Genomic DNA, 23028 nt, shown 5'->3' with positions numbered 1-23028 from the left:
ATATGGAAGTAGAAAAGATTGAATTGAAAAGATCAGATTCCATGTGGTTTGTGTTGGATTTTTTTTTTTAAAGAAACAGATCTGAGTGATCTCTTATGCTCACCTAAAATAATATTCAGTATCACATGATCAGAAAGAATTCTAATATGCCGATTTGATGCTCAAGATTATTATTATCAGTGTAGAAAACAATTGTGCTGCTTAATATTTTGTGGAAATCGTCATTTATTTTTTTCAGGATCCTCAAAAATAGAAATGCTATTGATAAAAACAGCATTTATTTGAAATAGAAATCTTCTGCAACATTAATTTATTTATGGTCATATTTTATCATTTTAATTCTTCTTTACTGAATAGAAGTATTAATTTATTAAAAAATAAACAAAATCTTACTGAACTTCAATCTTTTGAACAATACGACTTATACTTTGTTTTTATATCACTGATTTGTTTACATTTTGTAAATCCAAATTCATCTAAATTCAGACTGATTACAGATTTTAAATGTACTGTTTATATCTACCTGCAGACCCACTGAAAATGTTTACATACATTTGCATCATACATATTCTGCACAATTTTCTGCACATATGAAGTGCAATATTTAGTGTCAATGTTACCATAGCACTGTAAAGCTTGTGAGACCTGTCAGTGTTCCTGTCACGAGAAAGCAACAGCGTGTTGACCCTGAGTGGTCAGCTAAATATCTACAGTGGATCTAAAATATGAATAGTTAATTATAACTAGTTATGGTTAATTATTCATATTTTCCATGAGCTGATTCGCTACAGCTTATTAAAGAATTTGGCAACTCAGTATGGCACCCTAGTGTATAATTGGCTGGTTTGCCTTAAATTATGCCAAGAAAGCTTTCTCCTCATTTTTCTTACTTTACTTAAAAAATGTGGGATTTAGAAGCAGCTTCTTGAAATTCTATCTTGCTTAAACTAAACCGCAATAATCTGAAAAAAGGTCATTTTTTTAATCTAGTTGTTGAAACCAGTCAGAATCAAAGTTTTGCATGCTAATTAATAATTAAAGGATTATTTAAGAAGCAAATAGAAAACATGATAACTGAGGTGCTTTTATGCTTTTCATTCCAACTCAGCCCTGCATGTAAACATATCTACTGAAGAACAGTGTGGATTCACAATAAGATGAGCAAATAATCATATTGCCGTAACTGGTGGTAACTCATGCAAAAATAATAAAGTACTCTGATTATGACTGTTTTCAACCAAAAGGTCACAGACATTCTCCCATGAACCATGTGATTGACCTGAAGGATCTAACTGTTAAGATAGCCTTGTCTTGTCTCATTTAGTAGCTTGGACCATTAAGAGTGCCATGGTCTGTTAAATTGCAGCAGCCAAGTAATTCCTTCTTCTATCTGAATGATCAGTGCGATTGTTTGGACCTAAGTGCTCATGCTTCCTTTACCTCTAAGCAATGGCTATCTGCACACATTAGTTCAACAGGTACTAATCTGGCAAATGCTTTTATACAAAAAACCCCCCCAAACAATATTTTACAAAGGGCAAACAAACAGAATCAACAGATAAGCCAATCTCTCGATCAGCAGCACTCTGTCCTGAATGAAGTAAGTGTGGATAAGAAAGCGTGGAACTGAAAAACACAGCGGGGAAATTTAGTGAATGCTCTAGGTCACTTAATTCTGGGGACATGGATTATTCATGGTGCAACCACTGATCATCATGACCCTCATAAATCAAAAAATGTGGCATCTCACACCACCACTGAGCCCGGTTACAGCCTGCTAATCTCAACGCCATCCTTCATAACTATAACCTTTTCTTATCTGCAGTCTGCACCCCAAAACAGACTTTCAGACTTTCACACTGATCTTACCTGTTTATGCAAAGAACAATGCAAACTTTATCTCTCCTGTCATGCTGTGTGCTCTACTCCTGCATAGGCTAGCAAAGGCCTCCATCATTCTAACTCAGGACACCTGGTTGCAACTTGCAGCACATTGGATGCCACAGGCTTAAAGGAGACTAAATATAATTTTAGCCATGTTTATCTTTCGTATTAACATCTATCCAATCACAAGCCATCAACTGAGACTATTATGCATCTAAAAAGGATCTTCAGTGAACACTTGTGATTGGAGGGTCTCTGATTTTGTATATACATCAATTATGTCAGTGCCTCAGTGCATATTGATGAATATCCAAAAAAGTAAACTTCACAAAAGATTTTGGACTCCATTCATGTTGGATATACAGTATATAAGCTCTTATTGGATATCTTATTGTGCATATACTCATTTCCTAAATTTTTACATTTATATGACCTTTTCTGTGATCTAACGATCAATTTAAAATTAACATTTACATTTTTTTTTCAATTGAAAATAAACACTAATTTAAAGGTAGAGTTCACCCAACTCTAGGTAGAGTGATTTTAAGGTAGAGAGAATTCTTCTTTTATTTTCCATAAAATAAAGAAGTCATACAGGTTTGGAACGACATGAGTGTGAGTAAATAATGACAAAAACTAAATTTTTGTGTGAACCATCCCTTTTATAATGCTGTTAAATGCAATTTTTAGCAGATCTGAGAAGCAATATCCTGTGAATATGTGAATATCCTAAATATATTATGGCATACATTATAATTTTGTGATTCTTAAATTCACCTCTAGCGTTTTAAACAAATGATTTAGCATTTTAGTATTTTACTATCCATTCATTTTAACATATCAGCAATAACATTCATATAATTATCAGCTTACTGGTATGAGACAGATTTCTAAAAATGGTGCATCCCTAAATTTTACCAGGTGTGAACAGGGCCTTAAATGTCCTGTGGAAAAAATAACTTAACCATCTTCAATAGACAACAGTGGGACAGCATTATAATGAAAGGCTGCTAAGAATATACTGTAACAACAGATCAACAACTTCACTTGAGCATAAATACAAAGAAAGCAATGATTACAATCATTGCTGAAGTATTAATGAAGAAAACAAGAAGTTGAAGGCAAAAAGAAAAAAAATCAGACAAGATCAACACTAATGAGGGATATATTTAACAGCTCTCTGCCTGTTAATGTACCTTGTGCTCATTTGCTTTTTCAGTATGTCAAATCCTATCTTGTGTCAAACACACCAAGTCTTACAGTCTTAATTAGATTTATTTTGAGCAAGTGACTGAGACCCTTCTTCCTGAACTCAGTGCTCCTCCACAGTTATAATTCACAATGTCTACATGAGCCTGAAAGAAACAGGAAAAAATCTTAATTAAGCAGAATAAAAAGTCAATAAGGTCGAATTACAGCCTCTCTGCAATCAAATGCATTTGTTTGTTTGATAATTCTGTAAAAATGAATAACACATAAGTTATTGACCAGTCTTCATACTGTCACAAGCTTTACACCCACTCAACCCTTCACAACGGCATCCTGCTGCCCCAGTCAGAGGGTAACAGCAGGGGTCCCTTGTCTCCTCAACAACCCCCAGCAGGTTCCAAACAAGCTCACCACAGCCCAGTCATTTACTTCCCCTGTGACTTCTCACATAATAATAGGATCATACGCATCTGGTGCATGTCATCTAGCAAATCAGAACAAATTAGCAGCGTGTCGGCGAAGGAGGCGGCGCTATGTTTGTATGCAAAACACCTTCACACTTTCAGGTGCAGCCTTGAAACAGAAATGATAGTGAAATATTAAAGCTCTTAGGGTCTGGTTGTAGTGCCATGCAGTGGTGCATACAAAAGGTGATCGGTTATTGCTGCAGACTCTCGGGCCAGGGCTTAAGTCAGTACAAGCGCAGTAGGGCAAGGTGTAGAGATGGGTGGAGAGGAAAAGGTGAAAAGGAAAGATACAGAGAGGTAGGGAAGCAGGCTGAGCGGCTCTCCGTGAAATGCTGAAACAACAGCATGGCTGCCAGAGCAATTTTACAGCTCAGTGGGTTCACACTTCAGCAGTCGCCCTTCCAACTCTGAACATCCAAGTCCATTCTGTGTCTTCATTTATTTGGTGTCAGCGTCTGAGGACGCGCAAGGCTCTGCATGGATCGGGAGCCCATCCCAAATGTCTTCGGATAAGTGGTGTGTGAAGCTGACAAGAGAGCGGAGAGAGGGGAAAAAAGGCATTATTCAGCTTCCCGAAACCAGGCTACGGGTGACTCTCTTCTACATTCGGCAAATCATTATTAATGAGCTTTGAACACAAAATATACACCCAGGTCAGCCTCAGCACATTTGCTTCAAACTTGATTTAAGTGAAGCGGTCCATCTTCTCTTAGTCTTTGCAGGACAGATAAATGCATTTGGTCTAAATCTAAATGTCCAGCAGAAATAACAAACGGGGGTGGCGATCTATGGTGTCCCTCAGCGTGGAGGCCGAACATCAAAATTTGACTTAAGTGCTACAATTTCTGGGCACATCATGAATTCTACAAAACAAGCTACTGTGTAAAAATAGCTCGCTACATGGCTTCCCCCTTTAAACTTTGACTTTTGTCAAGGTCAAAGCTGTGAGCTAATGGCTTATTAACCTGGACTGTTGCTACTGCACCACTGACAGGGAAGTAAAAACCTATGATTGTGATATGAGTGTGTGAAATATGACAGTATGATTGGGGTACTTAAAAGACTAAGAATAAGCTTGATATGTCCTGGCTTTAGAGAGGTGACATATTCAATCCATCTACTGTACCCACACTATTAAATATATATGCTCAATTCATTGCAAAGTCCTCCTTAAAGTCCTTGAGCAGCGTTGGGGGGGTAACGTTTTACTAGTAAGTGACGTTACATATTGGATACTGCAGTTTTAGTGTGTCGTACATAAATTCTAACTAGTGAGTGCGTCTTTCATTCCACTCAGAAATTTGTTTTTAGCATAGCGACTGTACTCTAAACTGATTAAAAGGGTGTCAAAATAATTTTCACTCAAAAATTACAAGTAAACTTCAGAAAGTTTAAGTAGAAGAACTGAAATAGTTTTCTTGTAAAATGCACTCCATTAACTTTGCATTATTTACATCTACAAAAAAATTATAGTACAGAGAAGAGTCTCAATTTTGTCACTTGACAATGTGAAAAAAATGCCACAAAAGTGCATTATTAAAGGGGGCATATGATGCTATTTTAAAGATCATTATTTTGTGTATTTGGTGTAACAGAATATGTTGACATGCTTTAATGTTCAAAAAACATATTATTTTTCAAAGACTGTACATTATTGTAGGTCCTCTATGCCCCACCTCTCTTTCAACAAAGACCCCTCCTTTGACAAGCGCAGTCTGCTCTGATTGGCCAGCTGACCCAGTGCATTGTGATTGGCTGAACACCACAAGCACGCGTTGGAAATGTAATGCCCCTTACCATAATCGCTTCAGCTTTCAAAGTAAATATCAAGACAGTTAATAATGTCGTTAGTTTTACCATCCGTTCAAGCCCGAAAGGGCAACAGAGTTGTGTGACAGACACAGTGATGATGCAGTACACAAGCCGCGGTTAAGACAGCTGACGTGCTATGATTTGTGACAATTTATTGACGAGCCGGCTAAGGTGCGGCCAACTGAATGCGCTGCTTCTGTGCCGCTCACTGCACAGAACAGACGCCGAGAGAGGTGACACTTCTCCGGGAAAGTCAGACCTCGGATTCGCGGGACAGCACTGGCGAAATCTTCTAACTGAACCATAGTTAAGGTTTATCCAAAAAAGTCGCTAGGTTTGTCAGTATGAATATTCTATGGAAAAAAGCAGCTAAAAGGGTCTGAAAGTTGCTAAATCTAGTGTTAAAGTCGCGCTCGTGTGTGTGAGACGCGGGAGCTGATGGCAGGGGGCAGTGGATATTGTGGATGAGTTCTTCTGTGTCATCACGTTCGATTAGTTATACAGCTTCAGTTTCGAACTTTCACGCTTAGTAACACATGCAGCTGTTCCCTCACCACAGTGCAACAGTGAAAAGCCTTTCAAAAGAGAAACCCCTTTCAAACAGTGTCGCGTTCCGAACGTTGTTTAAGCGACATACTTACGTATTGCGGTATTTTAAAAATTAATATCATAACAAAAATAAACACCGGTATTCGGTATGAACCAGTATACCGCCCAGCACTAGCATTAGCACAAATGTTTCTCAGAACTTGGATGAGTGACATAAATTTGAGAATTCATTAGGAACAAATGTAGTCCATAGAAAGAAACATCTTAGAAGAATCATCTGATGAACATTATTGCAGTCTTGTGCAAAGTGAGGTAGGGCGATTAATCTCGCACCTCTTCCACCACCGTGGATTCCTCCGCACAGGTCATTACAAGGGGTCCCTCATCACACACAGGCAAACAAATGAGCCATTACTGCCATCACTCAGGCTCCAATTAAACAACCCATGCAGCCCCTGCTCCTCACAATCACTGCCAATTAAGGCCCAACTGTGTGAATTCCAACACCACTAATTACATGAATGTGATAGAACTTTCTGACATTCCTCTCTAAAATGAATTTACAATATTGTTCAAAATTTATAATTACATGTGCTCTGCCCAACGTAAGCCACCCTGAGCCTTCATGTGAATTAAATCACGTTTTCAAAGGTTTAAAGCCAAAAACTCACAAAGAACATTTCAAGGTAGTGCAATTATTAAATCAAGGTAAATGTGTCTTGTCTAGGTGTAATTTGCAGTAGAACCAAAAGCAGAAATGTTAAATATTTAAAAGCCAATGATTAAATCTTACCTTAAAGGGGTCATATGATGCGATTTCAAGTTTTCCTTTTTCTTTGGAGTGTAACAAGCTCTTGGTGCATAAAGAAGATCTGTAAAGTTGCAAAGACTAAAATCTCAAATCCAAAGAGATATTCTTTATAAAAGTTAAGAGTCAGCCACGCCTACCTAACTAACATATCTAACATATCTACGTCACTATGTGGAAATATTAGCATAATGCCACCCAAATGTGCATGCAAAGAAAGAAGGCGTGGTTTCAGGAACCACAGTAATGTTGATGCAGCCATGTCAGGGAGAGCTGTGTGTTTCAGTGCGAAAGCAAAAGCACTTTATTTGGCCTTCCGTAAGTAGATGCAATTAGGAATCATTGGTTAAGATTTATTTACAACAGAACAGCACAACCCAGAACGCATTTTATGGACGACAGTTTTTTGAACCTAGAAGAGTACAAGGCTGGCTGTGCACAAAGGCTATTTCAAAATTTAAATTCTGACTTTGCTATGATAATCTGGCGCTTCCGAATCAGCGACTGTAAGAATGTTTTGTTATTACTTTAAGTATTTGCTTTTGACTGTTTTGCGCAGCGCAGACTAACGCGTCGTGTGTGTGTGTGAGGGGAACAGGGTCACATCACAGGAGAGTGAACTGCCTGTCAGAAATCATATCACGTCAGCTGTCTTAACCGCGGCTTGTGTACTGCATCATCACTGTGTCTGTCACGCGACTCTGTTGCCCTTTCGGGCTTGAACTGATGGTAAAACTAACGACATTATTAACTGTCTTGATTTTTACTTTGAAAGCTGAAGCGAATGTGGTGAGGGGCGTTACATTTCTGACGCGTGCTTGTGGTGTTCGACCAATCACAATGCATTGGGTCAGCTGACCAATCAGAGCAGACTGCGCTTGTCAAAGGAGGGGGCTTTGTTGAAAACGAAGCGTTTGAGAGAGGCGGGGCATAGAGGACCTACAATAATGTACAGTATTTGAAATATAATGTGTTTTTTGAACATTAAAGCATGTCAACATATTCTGTTACACCAAATACACAAAATAATGATCTTTAAAATAGCATCATATGACCCCTTTAATATCTGAACACTGGACCTCATGAAGTGGCCCTTAAAGGGGTCATATGATGCTTTTTTAAAGATCATTATTTGGTGTCTTTGGCCGAACACCGCAAGCACTCGTTGGAAACGTAACGCCTCTTACCATAATCGCGAGCTTCATCTTTCAAAATAAATGTAAAGACAGAGCCCGAAAGGGGAACAGAGTCGCGTGACAGACACAGTGATGAAGCTGGTATGTGTTTGCATTACACAAGCCACGGTTAAGACAGCTGACTCCACTGTGATGTGACCCCCTCTCTCTCTCGCTCGCTCTCTCTCTCTCTCGCTCTCTCTGTCTCTCTCGCTCTCTCTGTTTCTCTCGCTCTCTCTCTCTCGCTCGCTCGCGCACACACACACACACACGCATTTGAACAGTCAACAGCAAATACTTAAACTAATAACAAAACAGTAGCTGATTCAGAAGCGCCAGATTGTCATAGCAAAGTCAGAATTACCTCCTCTCCTAGGTTCCAGAAAATGCATTGCTGTTCTGTTGTAAGTAATCTTAAAGATTCCTAAATGCATCTACTTTCGGAAGGCCAAATAAAGTGCTTTTGCTTTCGCCTAGAAACACAGCGTCTCCCTGACATGGCTGCTTCAACACTAACTGCGGTTACTGAAACCACGCCTCCATTCTTTGCGTGAACATTTGGGCGGCATTATGCTAATATTTCCACATAGTGAGGTAGATATGTGGGGGCGTGTTAGAACGAGCCGTTTTAGGAGGGCATGGCAGAGTCTTAACTTTGTTAAAGAATATCTCTTTGGTTTTGAGACTTTAGTCTTTGCAACTTCAGGGATCTTATCTATGCACAATCAGCTTGTAACACTCCAAAGAGAAAGTAAAACTTGAAATCGCATCATATGACCCCTTTAAAAACACTACATTTAAAGATGAGTCCCAAAAAAGTTAAAATAACTTACCAGTAACTCTTTCACTCAATCTGTTCTTCTTCACTAACTCCCCAAAAAAAACAGATGGGAAGTAGTAGCTCTCATCACCACCTCCATTCTCATAAGCGAGACTGATAGGAGTAAGCGTGGCCTGGTCAGAGATCACTGAATTATTCATATGACTGGCAGGTGTTGTTGATAGGGCAGCTCTTCTGCATTTCCAAGTCCCAGGTGTGGTTTTAACAGCTCTATGTTCACAGCCCTGTCTATAGCTGCCATTGATTGCAGGCTAAAGACACTGCTGCTGAATAAGCAAAGGAGCTTTACATAGAGGCACATGGTGCACCGCACCAATAACACTATAGATCCATCACAGTCCATGACACCCACTGGTTGGGGGGCACCCTACTCTGATTTAGAGTTAGAATAAATGACATTCAAACAGGACTGTTCAGCATGACTGAAGCTAATCTAATATCCCACCGTGCCTCTGATGACCGCTGACTCGGGAGACACGGATTTGAGTACAATACAAAGCTTCAATAAAAAAAGCATCTGGACTCCGTGGAGTCATGCATAATAATGTGGCTCTGAACTAAGTGTTTCCCAAAACTTAAGAGAATGACATTTCTTTAAACCTCACATTTAAAGAACTGGATCACACTCATGTTTTGGTGGTTAAGGGAAAGTTCACTCAAAATATTCCTTTAAGGTGGTCTTGTATGCCCCTGTCATATGTTCTGGAGATTGGTAGGGGAATGGATATGTCAACTCACATGCATACATACACATATTGCAATGCAGGAAAGAAAAAAAACAAAGTTGTGAAAATGCCCATGGCACTACATACCATTAAAGGTCACAGTAGGTCATTTCTCAGAATCAACTGCCTCTGGCATATCAAAATATAAAGGCATAAATACCCTGTGCAGGCTTTTACATGGAGACCTTTTTCCATGTGAAAATAATGTAAAGTGCTTCCCTGGATGTATGTGCTGTGTAAGTACAGATGTGAGATTTTCATTAAAGCTGATTGATTAAAGTAATTGGCTGCAAATGCACATTCGTTGTGTATGGAATGCTCATTATAATGTATGTGAAATATTTAAAGCTAGCACCAGTCCTTTGTAACAAGCTCTTGTTTCATTAAAAGTTCAAGAAAGAGAGTTGCACCACCAGTTCTAGAAATAATGGAGAACTGTTTTCCTTTTTGCTCAGACTTTTAGATGTCATCAAACACACTGATCTCTTGTTAGCTAAATATCTTTGCAAAAAAAAGATGCATGAACTACAACTACATCTTGTACAAACTTGTATTATACATATATGTTCATAAATAATACAAGGAAAATTATATTGGCACCTAGTGATATTTTCTACTTATGGTCCTTCACACAGTTGTCAGGCCTAGGACAGGACAGAAGGAAACACCAAAAGCAATTTCCACCCAGGTGATCCCACCCCAGGGCCCCAGCGGGGTTTAGACGAGAAAATTAAACTCAACGCTGGTCCCGCTGCTTGAGAACTCCAGTCAAATGGACAGCCAATGTGCAGTCTTTTACCACTTCACAGAGAAAATATTAGCAGAATAAAGAAAGAGGTTTCCTGCAGGGTGTGGAGTGAAGCGGCTCACGCAGAATGGCTAATGTCCTCTCTCCTGAGTGATGGAGATGTCTGCAGGTTCAACTCTAACGACTCCCGGTGCCTGTGCAGAGAATAGTAATTTACCAATCACGCTGTCCATACTTGAACAGAGAGCATACTGGGTAAAAAAAAACATTATGATAAGACAGTCATGAGGCTTACCCATCAGTATGGTTAAAAAAGGCTGTACACATACCTCTCAAAAAACTAACTGAAAGCTACAGTCAGTGGAGGACTGAGAGGACTAGAACGTGCAGAACACAAAGTACAGAGAGGAAAAGACCTAGCATTACCCTCGGTACATCCATTAAGATGTCTCACAATACAAGACGGCTCCATGGTACACTGAGCTTGTTTAGGTCTCTCTATTGTGAGTGCTGGGACAGGAATAGCTTGAAGCAAAAAAGCATAAAGTTAATGGGGGACACACTCTCTGGGATTGCAATGGTAAATTATGACTCTCATAATATACAATTCAGGGGCACTCTTGGTTTACAGTAAAGGCTGGATGAAGTCCTTGGGCTATAGTGCTCATTATGGGTGCCGTAACTGAAAGCCTGTAATGTTAATGAATAACCAACTCAATCCAGATCCAAAATGATTCTATAACTCCACAGCTCCAGTGGAGCCAACAAGCAGATGGCCTGGTTTCTGTGAGCTACTCAATTTTGCATTAATGTAACCTTTCAATATAAGGAAAGATTTATATGCGCCATTAAAAACGATGACCCTTACCCAGTTCAATTACAAAACAGAGCCGTTTTAGTTTCCATGCTCGTGACGATCCCTCATAAGAAGCGTCGTGAGGCGTGATGACATCTTCCGAGAGTGGGTCAGGGAGGCTGTGCAGGTCTGAGAGCTGGTCTTTATGGTAATACCGCTCTGATTGAGGTAAGTGGCAGATGTAAGCAGGACCATCAGCAGTATTTGTAAAAAGTCAGTGGATTCTCGAGGGAGAACTGCTTGTCATTACAACCACCGGGAAAAGACCTGATGAGTGCATTATTCAGGACCCGGCAGAGCCGCAGCTAAGAGGTGTGGAGTTGGCATCAGAGAGATGAGCTCTATTGAGCCTTGCTATAAGCTCACATCAGTGCTTGTTAATTAGCTTTGCTTAAAGATGCTCACAGCCGATCTTTATTTGAATCTATTCTTGTTGCCTCCGAACTTACAATTGTGTGACTTATCATTCGCCATCTGCACTGAAAACCGCAGTAAGATATAATAGATTGTTTCACTCTGAATTCTCTACTTACTAGCTGGTGAAAGCTTCAGCATTCATCATACTAAGTATTGTAATTTCCTCCAGTCAGTGGAAGACCTGGGATTGTCTGGACATTGGTAGCACTGGAACTTTTCAGGGAGGGTTGCATGTTAAAACCAAATACATACACTACAGTTCGAAAGATTGGGCCGGTAATATTTTTTTTAATGTTTTTGGAAAGAAAATCTCTTTTCAGCAAAAAAAGAATTTTCAGCAGCTATTACTCCACTCTTCAATGTTACATGATCCTTCAGAAATCATTCTAATATCCTGATTTGGTGCTCAAGAAACTTAATGTAAATATTTAAATGTTGAAAATAGTTATGCTGCTTAATATTTTTTTAGGATTCTTTGGATACAAAGTTCAAATGAACATTCAAAAGAAGCATTTATTTGAAATATAAATCTTTTGTAACATTATAGTTGTCTTCGCTGTTGCTTTAATGCATCCTTGTTGAATAAAAGTATTAATTTATTATTTATTAGAAAAAAAGGTTTTACTGGCCTCAAACTTGATTGGCATTTTATATGCACATTTTGTAAAATCTTACATTCTAATCCTACATTCACCAGACTCTAGACTCATAGGGTGGAACATTTTCAAATACTCAAAACAAAATCTTTTTCATGTCTTGCCTTGTTACATTTATTTATTAATTATAAAGTATTTGATAATTTAGAAGCTAGTTTGCCCCTCTATCTCCCACTTCTATGTAACACATAGTCTCACTGCAAATGGCTGACTTTATTTGACACTAGTTTCTTTGCAAAAAAAAAAGTCATCTGAGAGTTGTCTAAACAATCTTCCTCTTTCAATTGTTCTGTTGGACAAATGCAGAACAAAATAATTGTTTGAATATTACTGAGCAGTAGGGATGCACCGATAGGATTTTTTGGGGCCGATACCGATACTGATTTTAACAATCACTTATTGGCTGATTCCGAAATAAAGTAAAACAAATGTAAAATAACACTTCACTGTATAAATAAAATACATATTAATCCTTCTTTATTGTAACAGACTTTACTATGATTAATCTTCTAATTAGTTTTTGTATACATTTTAATATTTTTTGTAAGTTTAAATATGTATGAGATCTCTATTACCAAGGCGGGACTCTTATTTTGACGGGTTTTCTAGTCTACGGAGCTCAGTGTTGCCAAGTCCGCGGTTTTCCCGCGGAATTGGGCTACTTTAACACTGTTGCCGTGGGTTGTTTTTCATGTCTGCGGGTTTAAGCGACCCCAATAATGTGATATTTAGCCCCTAAAATGTGAATTTTACCAGGGGAACCCCACCAAAAACATGTATTTACCCCACCGGTAGTGCTGGACGGTATACCGGGTCATACCGAATACCGGTGTTTATTTTTGTTATGATATTAATTTTTAAAATACCGCAATACAGTACACAAAACAAGTTTGTAATATCGGCCTTTTTCCTTATATAGCCGATATGCCGATGGTTGTAAATTGAGGAAAAATCGGCCAATACATCGGTGCATCCCTACTGAGTAGTCAACACGACAAATACGTGTTGCTGTTTCCTAAAGAAGTTTTTACCGTGTTTCATGCAAGCCCTTGCATTGTAACATAAAGTACAACTACAACACCAGTCCATTGAAAAAATCTGTCCCAGTCATTAACAAAAAGGCTTTGTTGGTCTTATTGTGCATGATTCATCTGTGGATTTTTTTGTGACAGCACTAAGGCTGGGTGATTTTTCAGATTTTATCGATTAATTCGAATTTAAAGATTTGCCATGATTTTATTTTTTTATACATCAAGGAATCACCATTTTGAATAGAAATATTACCAAACTTTAGAATTAGACACTTTGAAAATATGCCAATGTTAACAGTAAAGAGAAAAGAATGATCCAACCGCATGTCGGCGCACATGATTAACTGCTCACGTGTGCAAAGCTCTGTGAAGGACCATAAGTAGAAAATATCACTAGGTGCCAATACAATTTTCCTTGTATTATTTATGAACATATATGTATAATACAAGTTTGTACAAGATGTAGTTGTAGTTCATGCATCTTTTTTGCAAAGATATTAGCTAACAAGTGATTTGTTCAACATTTACATCATGTTGACAACTTCATGTATGGTGCACGTGAAATCGAAATTTCTTTACCTAGAGGATTAAAAAAGAAAAAGTTACTTGAATAATGTTGCCTGTACATTTTCAAGTTGACTAGTTAAAAATCATAAAAATCGAGAATTGGTCAAACATTTTGAAAAAAATCGTGATTTAATTTTTTTTTGCCATATCGCCCAGCCCTAGATAGCACCTTAAAGCCTACCAAGCACTCTATCTCTATACTTTTCTGTAATTAAAGACATGTTTGGCATGCCTCTTTCCAATTAGATTTGGGAATTTTCCTCCCAGTGGAAACGTAAACACTAACCTCTGGGTTAACATGGAGAAAAATCAGAATCAGAATCAGAATCAGAATGAATCAGAATGAGTTTTATTGCCAGGTATGTTTACACATACGAGGAATTTGTTTTCATGACAGAAGCTCTACAGTGTAACAGAATGACAGTGACAGAACAAAAACACAGATAATAAAAAATAGAACAAGTAACTAAGGAATAAAAATATACAAATCGACAATTGTATGTACAGGTATATAACAATAGACAGTTGTATGTACAGGTATATTATGTGCAAATTGAAATGTAGAGTGATTCTGCCAGCCCTTTTGCTCACTCTGGATGAGTACAGTTCTAAAACATCTCTGAGACTGAGACCAAGTACTGACACAAAGATCTTAATTGAAAGAACATAATTTGCCTTACTGAGACAGGCAATGACATGCAACATTGTAGTCCAGAGTGAAAATATAAAGACTAAGGTCAGAAGACAACGATAAGGAAATGAGAGAAAAGATCCATCCATCCCATCAAGAAAACTCTGGCTGTCCTTGATCTGAAACCTTCTGTGTATGCCATCAGAGAAAACAAGTAACATACATCAACGTTTTCAATTACAGAGCAAAAGCTGACCCAAGAAGGTTCAGCTAATGGCTTTATATTTTTCATTAACATTTCTTAATGCTCCCACTATGACCCCAGGGTATTTGTTCAGTGTACAATGTTCAATACGCTTTGGATAAAATAACATCTATCGGGCAGCTCATTAAGAAATCAGCTTGATTTGCAGAATAAAGGTCAGGTCTTACTATGCCATCGAAGGTTTCCTCTACTGAGCACTGTCTTCATTGCCATTGCTAAAAGACATGTTAATGTGTACATTGTGAGATATAGTTATGAGCTAATGTCAGTCCTCTGTTACAAGGTTTGACGGATCGATAAATTGCTGTTCACATCAAATCATATACTGAATACTACAACATGAAATACTGAATGCCATGCTACAAAAGAGATGACTGATTTCCTCTGAATTTTGACCTGCTTTAAAAAAAGAACAAACCAACAAATAAAATGTTTTAAAAAACATTACCAGAAATGTATAATCAAGCGAACTCAGCAGAACTCAAGTCCAATTTTATATGCCCATTCCCATTTAGAAAATGATTCATTCTTATTCTAATTGGCTGCTGTTTCACCCATAATTTTATGATTTACAAAGACAGTCTGTTTAATAATAAACGTACATACATTTAATAATAAACTTACATAAAACAAGCTACACAGGTAGTCCAAAATGCAGTGGCTAGAGTCCTTACCAGGTCAAGAAAATATGATCATATTACCCCAATTTTACAGTCTCTGCACTGGCTACCTATTAAGTTCCATATCAGTTACAAAATATTATTACTTACCTATAAGGCCCTTAATGGGTTAGCTCCTGCGTACCTAACTAGTCTTCTACCACGCTACAATCCATCACGCTCCCTAAGGTCGCAAAACTCTGGACTTTTGGTAGTACCTAGGATAGCAAAATCCACTAAAGGACGTAGAGCTTTTTCGCATTTGGCTCCCAACCTCTGGAATAGCCTTCCTGATAACGTTCGGGGTTCAGACACACTCTCTCTGTTTAAATATATATAATGTACTGTAGTTATATCTGATCAAATGTGCATTATTATTCTTTAGCTTGGGTTAAACAAATCAATTTTGCTTGGTTGGAACAGCAGCTACGCTAATTATGTCTCTATTTGTTTCTCTGTTTTTGCCACAGGATTAACATCCCGTGGTAACTAGGATTTACACAAGCTTCAGTCTGGATCCAGAACACCTGAGAAGAGATGATGCCAACCCCTCAGAGGACCTCAGATGATGCCAACCCTGAAACAACATGCAGAACTACCACATTTTACTATAAGTTTGATTGCATCATATAATAATTGCTGTTAATAGTGTTCATCGTCTGTTTGATTACGTCTTTAATTGATTTTTCCGTACATTTCGGTCATATGTTTATTAACTGGCAGTCACCACTGATAAGCTACCACTAAATATTGTAGAAACCTAATTTGCTGTAAAGTTGCTTTGCAACGATTTGTATCATGAAACGCGCTATACAAATAAACCTGAATTGAATTTTTTTTTAAATTCACAAATAGGGTGAAAAAGGGCCTGAAAGTCATATTTTATGATAATATAAGTAAAAGGAGTTGCTTAACCTTAATTTTAACCTGCATTTTGCTTAATGTTCAGCCTCAAATGGTTAAAGTAAATATTATATGAGCTGCTTTTTTTCTATTAATTTTATATAAGGCTTGCCATTTTAAAAGCCTTTTATCAAAGAGTATAAATAGTTTATAACAACAATGTATGTGATTATGAGATTTTCTAGCAATTAACATTAAATGAATATCAAACTGACATTTATATCAGGGGGAAAAAAACATACACCAGAATATTTAACAGGTAATGGAAAACTAGAAAGTATCTGTTGCCTACATATGTTACTTCAGTTGTTAATCCTGTTTAAGCAAAGGTAAAACATTTTCTTGGGGAAAAGTCCTATGTAGCTCCATCAAATCGCTCTTGTAAAGTGAGCCCATCGGCAATGATAGGACAGAGAGGTATAAATCTGAAGAGCAGTAAAACACTAAAAACCATTTTATATAATTTATGACGTCACGTACAAACAAACACAGAACCATAAACAATCGATCTCAAGTCTTTCATGATTAGTACACAGCATCCTAATACATAATACATCTACAATCCAACAGCATGAGCCACTTCATCTATTCAAGTCTCCATATCCCTGTTTGTGTCAGATGCTGTTTAATTAGGCTAAAAGCTCAAGACTGGAAACAAAAGCTGCATTACTGTACTGGTAAAGTACATTTATGACTTTTTGACAGATGGCTGTAATGCAGTCTAGGCAAGTCGACTAACCAACATGCAGGCAAACACAGCCCTAGATATGCCAGACAGACAGAGAAACAAATGCGAGTCAGACAAAACTGTGCACACATGCAACAAGACCCATGATGTTTCTCCATATTCTGAACTTAATGCAGGTCATGCACACTTGGAAGATGAGCACTAAAAAAATAACGTCTGATTTTAATGTAAATAGCAGAAATATGCATTTCATCTTAAATCATAAAGGTATAGACTTGATCGGTGTTGCGTCATAGCTGTGGGCCGGCAAACGAGAAAATATTATAATGTTTGACTTTCTATTACTAATAATATACTTTGTATACATTTTAATTCCTTTTATTTAACCGTTCTATCTGATTATTCGATTTTTATATTTATAGTAAATATATTTGTAGTAAAACTGTGGTTATAGGCTACAGTTGGTAATAAAAATGCCAAAAAAACATGGTTAGCCTACTATACTTTTACTATAGTCATACCATTGCTGATTTTCGTAAGGGATTGTGTATAATAATATGAACATCAGGGAGTGAGATTTATTTGATTGTGATGTGAAGGAGGGTTACTGTAAGCCCCATCAGAACTGCATGGGTTTGCGGTGCAGGGGGACGGGAGTAATGACAGATCATTGCAAGGTAAGTAGTCGCCTATCTGGAGTGCATATAAATATGAATATCAAGCTTGATATGTTTCATATGTTGTATATCCATAACTACTGTCGGAGTTCTGATAATGTGTGCTACCCGCTCAGTGTTACCTCCGGTAGTCCATCTATTTATTCGGCATATAAATCTTCAGATCAGGTTTTTTAACTTATTAGAGGTACAGAACGCCACGCAGCAACTTTTCGGCATTGCACCAAGCAAAAATCGATCGAAATCATCACAAAAAGTAAAGATCAAGCGCCTAACAAGGTCTTTGCGCGTTAATTCAAATGGTTTGTTTTCCCCCACAGCATAAACGGTTATGACGTTTTTGTGGGCATTCCCAGCAATGCCGAACAAGTCAATTGGTCATTCATCTATATAACATTAGTTTGCAATGAGAAAGTCAATAGTGCTGATGTTATGAGACATTTAACTTGGTTATTAACAGCAAGAGAGAGCAACTGCCTCATTCACAACCTGAAAAGCTCAGACATATCTATACATTTCAAAAATAAAGTTACAAAATAAACACTGTCAAATCAGAAACAAATGATGTACCACTAAACAGCATACATCAATGTAAACAGTCTTCTGTATGACAATAAACAGTGCAGGGCTAACCAATTATATTTTATATAGAGTTGTTCTTGTCTATATAAAGGAATATTGTCTCTGATATTGCTGCTGGAAAATAATGACTCTACTATTTCACCTAAACCTGCTATATTTCTATATTTACAGGACCGCATCTGTTTAGTTATGCACAGGGGCTCTGAACGTCTCAATGAGGCTGTCAAATTGCTCAACAGAGCCATCTAGTGGCCCCAAAACTCTAATCCAAAAGTAATGAATGGAAAGAAGACGCTTCCGGGCGACCAGTGCGTCGTCTCCCCTCAAATGCTTTATGCCTTTGATGGAAAAACATCTAAATAAATAAATAAAAACTGGTAATAACTCACCTATTCAGTAAATGCATGACGTATTTGTCAGTCTTCATTAGCATACATAAACTCGTTTTAGGAATACCTGTTCATGTTTTACAATGAGAGCATTACATTTACAATCCACGTAAATTACGTTGGTAAGACAAGGTTTCACAGACATCAAAACATTACGAGTGGTTTGATAACGTAATATTATATAGGCTACTATTAATTATAATATTAGCTTACGTTAGTAAGAGATTCAGTTAGCAAGATTCTATAAAATATGGATAGATTAAGTTAGCATATTTTATTTTATTATATTGACATATAGCTCCGACAACGTCCTTCCCTAGCTAAAATAATTAGAGGCAAAAAAATCTCGACTGAATGAAGAAACTGACTGAAGAACTTTACTGGATACGACACGTCAACTTTATATGAGAAAATCTACCACGCTTATAAATAAATATAGACTGCAGCGATGTATGTTGGCCAAATTGACAGCTCACACAATCGATCTTGTCGCCCAAACTGAGCTAAAATTATATATGATCAAAAATAGCGATCAATTAAAAAAAATAAAAAATAACTTAATTTTCTCCCAAGAACATTTGATTTAACTGTTACTTCCATTAGCGCGCTTACAGAATGTAAACTGTAACTGTAAATGTCTTGTATGGTATGTATAGGGTATAAAGGACACCATTAATGAAACCTGTATGTCCTATATGAAACTTTATTGACCAGTCTAACTATCACCTGAAATTATACTCGAATAATAATGTTCAAAGACTACATTTATAAAGTCGTCTGTATATAGGCTATAGAAATCTATAGAAATTCAGCAATACATTCATCCCGTTAACTGAACAGCTTGTATAAGATTCAGCAACACATGAATATTTTGAATACAATTTTATTGCAGATTACAGTGTATTACTATAGGCTAAAGAAGTGAAATACAAAATAGCCTACATACCTTTTCCTGGTCTGTTTTACTTTCCCTGATCCAAAGTCGCTGCTTGCTGTTCGTCCATAGTCTTCGTCTCTGGAATTAAACTCGCCACTTTCTCGAAGGTAATTTATGGCAGACTACATGAAGAAGAGTCCTGGAGAGAATTTGATCAAATTCGCTGTACCATTCGCCTTTTCAGGCTAGTGCTGTCCGAGCGTTGCGCTGCGCCTCATCCTCGTCCTCTGTAACCGACACTGTTGCCGAATGTTTCTGCCTCTCGCGCGGCCTCGTTTTAAACTCACGTGACGTCAGAGCTCATGGTGCTGAAACTGCAAGCGCTTAGAGAACAACTCATAGGCTACGTTTATTTGGAGAAAATACAGTTCTCGGTGAACTTTTACTTCAGTATCACACTTTAAGCAAAACCACAATTTTTAGTAAATGCAGTGAAAATAATAATAACAAAGTTAACATTAATCAAATTTCACTGTTTACAAATTCCTGCTGTTGTGAGCAATTGTTCTAATGAAAAAAAAGTAGGCTATGTTGATTTTTCATCAACATTTAATTTTGAATAACTTTCGCCGCCTTTGAAACGACTGAAGTCACAAAATCCACTTATTTTTTTGCAAGCCCTCCCATTTACCCAGCTGTCACGTAAGGTGCGTCCCAGTTTGGCTATTCTATTCCATTTTTCTATCATTTTTGTAGTGTGAGTAGTGCATTCACACTGAATTTTATTTTTTAAGTGTACTTCAAATATGATATACTTAACTGACCGAAAGAAAAAACAAAGTGTGGAATGTTGAGCATACTTCCCTACTAGGCAAAAAACATGATGTAAAATGAGTAGTAGCCTATGTCTGAATTCAATAAACAGTATTCATAAAACTGTAAGCAATAAGTACTTCCCTACTATACACTGGATAATGAATAACTCTTACTATTTCCACCATAAAGACAGCCATGACAGCCACAATATGCCTAAGAGTAGTATGTTATTATGCTTTTGTGAATTATTGGGAACCACTTTTTAGCCATCCCCATGGTACAAAACCTGTATTTCAGATTAGACATTAGATTACATAAGTAAATATGGGTTGAAAATTAGTGTGTTATACTGACTTTTAATGTACATTGAATGCAGAAAAACAGCTGTGTGGGTAAAAAGATGTTAATCAATATAACAAAATCTTTGTTTTCATAAATTTCACATTTAATAATTTAATTATTTTACAATGAATTTTATTTTACACAATATCTTTAATGTGGCATAAAATGATCAAATAAATCTAGCCTACTAAGGTTATTTTGTTGATTGGGCTTGTCATTTTGCACCATCCTTTTAACTTAATATTAGCATTTTTTCTTATGTTTATTGATAATAACAAAATACACAACAGTCTTTTTCTTCATCCGTCTGTTGGCACTGAGTAAATAAAAGCCAAAATTTAGGTCCATCCTAGGTTCATCCTTTAACAGATCCTACATGATAACTTTATAATATGCCATTACTAGCTCCACAAGACAGGGTAATGCAGACAATAAAAGATCTTAGATTTTCTGTGGAAATAAAGTCTTTCACAGATCCCAAACATGTCTTGAATAAAAATGACTTACAAGACCATTTATTACAGTGAATCAGTTTCAGCTCATAAATATAATTTTCTGTTTTTGCTTACTTTTTTTTTCAACGTTATGCATCAGTAATTTGACAACTCTATTCAATTTTAATATATGATGTTCCTAAGAGGACATGATTTCTTGCATACCTAAATGGAAATTCTGTAATTATCCAGATCTGCTTTTTATGAAATCACAGGGGGGGGGGGGGGCTATCAGAATAGCTGACAGAGCAAATCTGCCTGTTGCACCAAATTGTCGAGTAAGATACTGATAAATTATGCTTATAGTTAGAAAAGGCTATAGTTTACTCTTTACTCTGCATCACAATCTCTCTGTCAAGGCCGATTTGTTGAGAGTCAAGATAGATGCAGTTACATTCTTATTTGGAAATGTTGGCTTAATATTTTTCTAAAGGTGACGTGACATGTGGCCAAGCATTTTGACCCATACTCGGAATTAGTGCTCTGCTTTTATCCCATCCAAAGTGCGCACACACAGCAGTGAACACACACACACCGTGAACACACACCCGGAGCAGTGGGCAGCCATTTTTTTGCTGCGGCGCCCGGGGAGCTGTTGGGGGTTCGGTGCCTTGCTAAAAGGACACCTCAGTCGTGGTATTGAAGGTGGGCGAGAGCGCTGTACATTCACTCCCCCCACCTACAATCCCTGCTGGTACGAGACTCGAATCCGCAACCTTTGGGTTACAAGTTCGACTCTCTAACCATTAGGCCACGACTTCCCCATCTAGGCCTGGTAATGCACAATTTACCTTAGAGTAATTCATTCTCAATTTGACATTCTCCATGATCAGAGTACAGATGGTAATAATATTAGTATAGGAAAAGATATAGTAGTATAGGAATAATATCAACCACAATGGCACTAAAAACAGCAGATGAAAGGATGGCATGAGCAGAGATAAGTAATTAGGCTAAATCCACAAAGCACAATAACTGGACTGGTTCCAGCATAAACATAGATAAATGCTGAGAAAGAAACTTGGAAGGAGCAAAGGAGATGCATCTGTTTACTAAGCTGCAGACATATTTAAGGCCTTGAGGAGTGTAGAGAAGAATTGTATAAATTTATGTTTAATCTCCAAATGGGGCTGGTTTCCCTTCCTGCAAAATGTGGTCTAAATAAGTGTCCATTTTGTAATAGATATTTGATCTTTATTTTTCCTCTTCAGGATAGTATTGTATTGTATTCATTACACCATTCCAGAATTGGTTTACTGGTCCATCTTGCATAATAAAATGATCCAAGACACTGAGATTGCAATATGGACATGTTTAGGACTTTTCTAAACAGATACGATGTGCTTTCTATATAATTTTAAACTGGTTAAATTGTAAAGTTTTATGTGAAATAATATGTTCCTTAATAGCTACAAAAGCAACAAATCAACCATTATTTTAAGGAGTTAATGATGTAAGACCAATGACCAAAATATAATGCAGAATACATTGTGTTGGTTACGTGATTATTATATTATATACATTCAGTCCAGTGTAAATGCTTCACCACAGGCACAGGCTGCTACGTTTCTATTAAAGCGACACTTTTATGGAAGTTATATGGACTTGAGATGTTTGTTTTGCAGCGGGGACTTCATTTCATTTTTTTCATTTTAAAGTCAATTCAAACTTGTAATAGACAGTTACTTCCAAATTGCATGGAGACCTGAATAACAGTACATTTAATATTTTTCTATAGGCCTGTAGCATCTATTGCCAGGGTTTTCAACCAGGGAAAGTACTGCAGGGGGTCCATACTCCATAGAGAAGAATATTCATAAACAAACAAGTGTTTGAATTTACCAAGGATAAAACTTTATGATCAAGCTTTTGATATTGGGGGTCTGGGTCTGTAGAAGTAGAAAACGTGCAATCTAACAGAAGTTCTGTATTCAAATACATAAAGACATAAAAAGCCTGG

General features: G+C 37.3%; 1 protein-coding gene across 1 annotated transcript in view; it reads right to left on the bottom strand.

Annotated features, from left to right (window-relative positions):
• LOC107583869 (multiple epidermal growth factor-like domains protein 10) overlaps positions 1-19708 on the bottom strand; it is a 148844-nt gene extending 129136 nt beyond the window's left edge. Inside the window, exon 1 of the mRNA XM_016270222.1 lies at positions 19486-19708. The gene's annotated coding sequence lies outside the window, so the exon portion shown is untranslated. The remainder of the gene's footprint in view (positions 1-19485) is intronic.
• Between the last annotated feature and the right edge of the window lie 3320 nt (positions 19709-23028).

This window comes from Sinocyclocheilus grahami, unplaced genomic scaffold (genome assembly GCF_001515645.1).
Source record: "Sinocyclocheilus grahami isolate Dianchi unplaced genomic scaffold, SAMN03320097.WGS_v1.1 scaffold55.1, whole genome shotgun sequence".
In the NCBI taxonomy this organism is placed as follows: domain Eukaryota; kingdom Metazoa; phylum Chordata; class Actinopteri; order Cypriniformes; family Cyprinidae; genus Sinocyclocheilus; species Sinocyclocheilus grahami.
The sequence above is the reverse complement of the archived record's forward strand: the minus strand, read 5'-3'. Positions and strand labels throughout refer to the sequence as shown.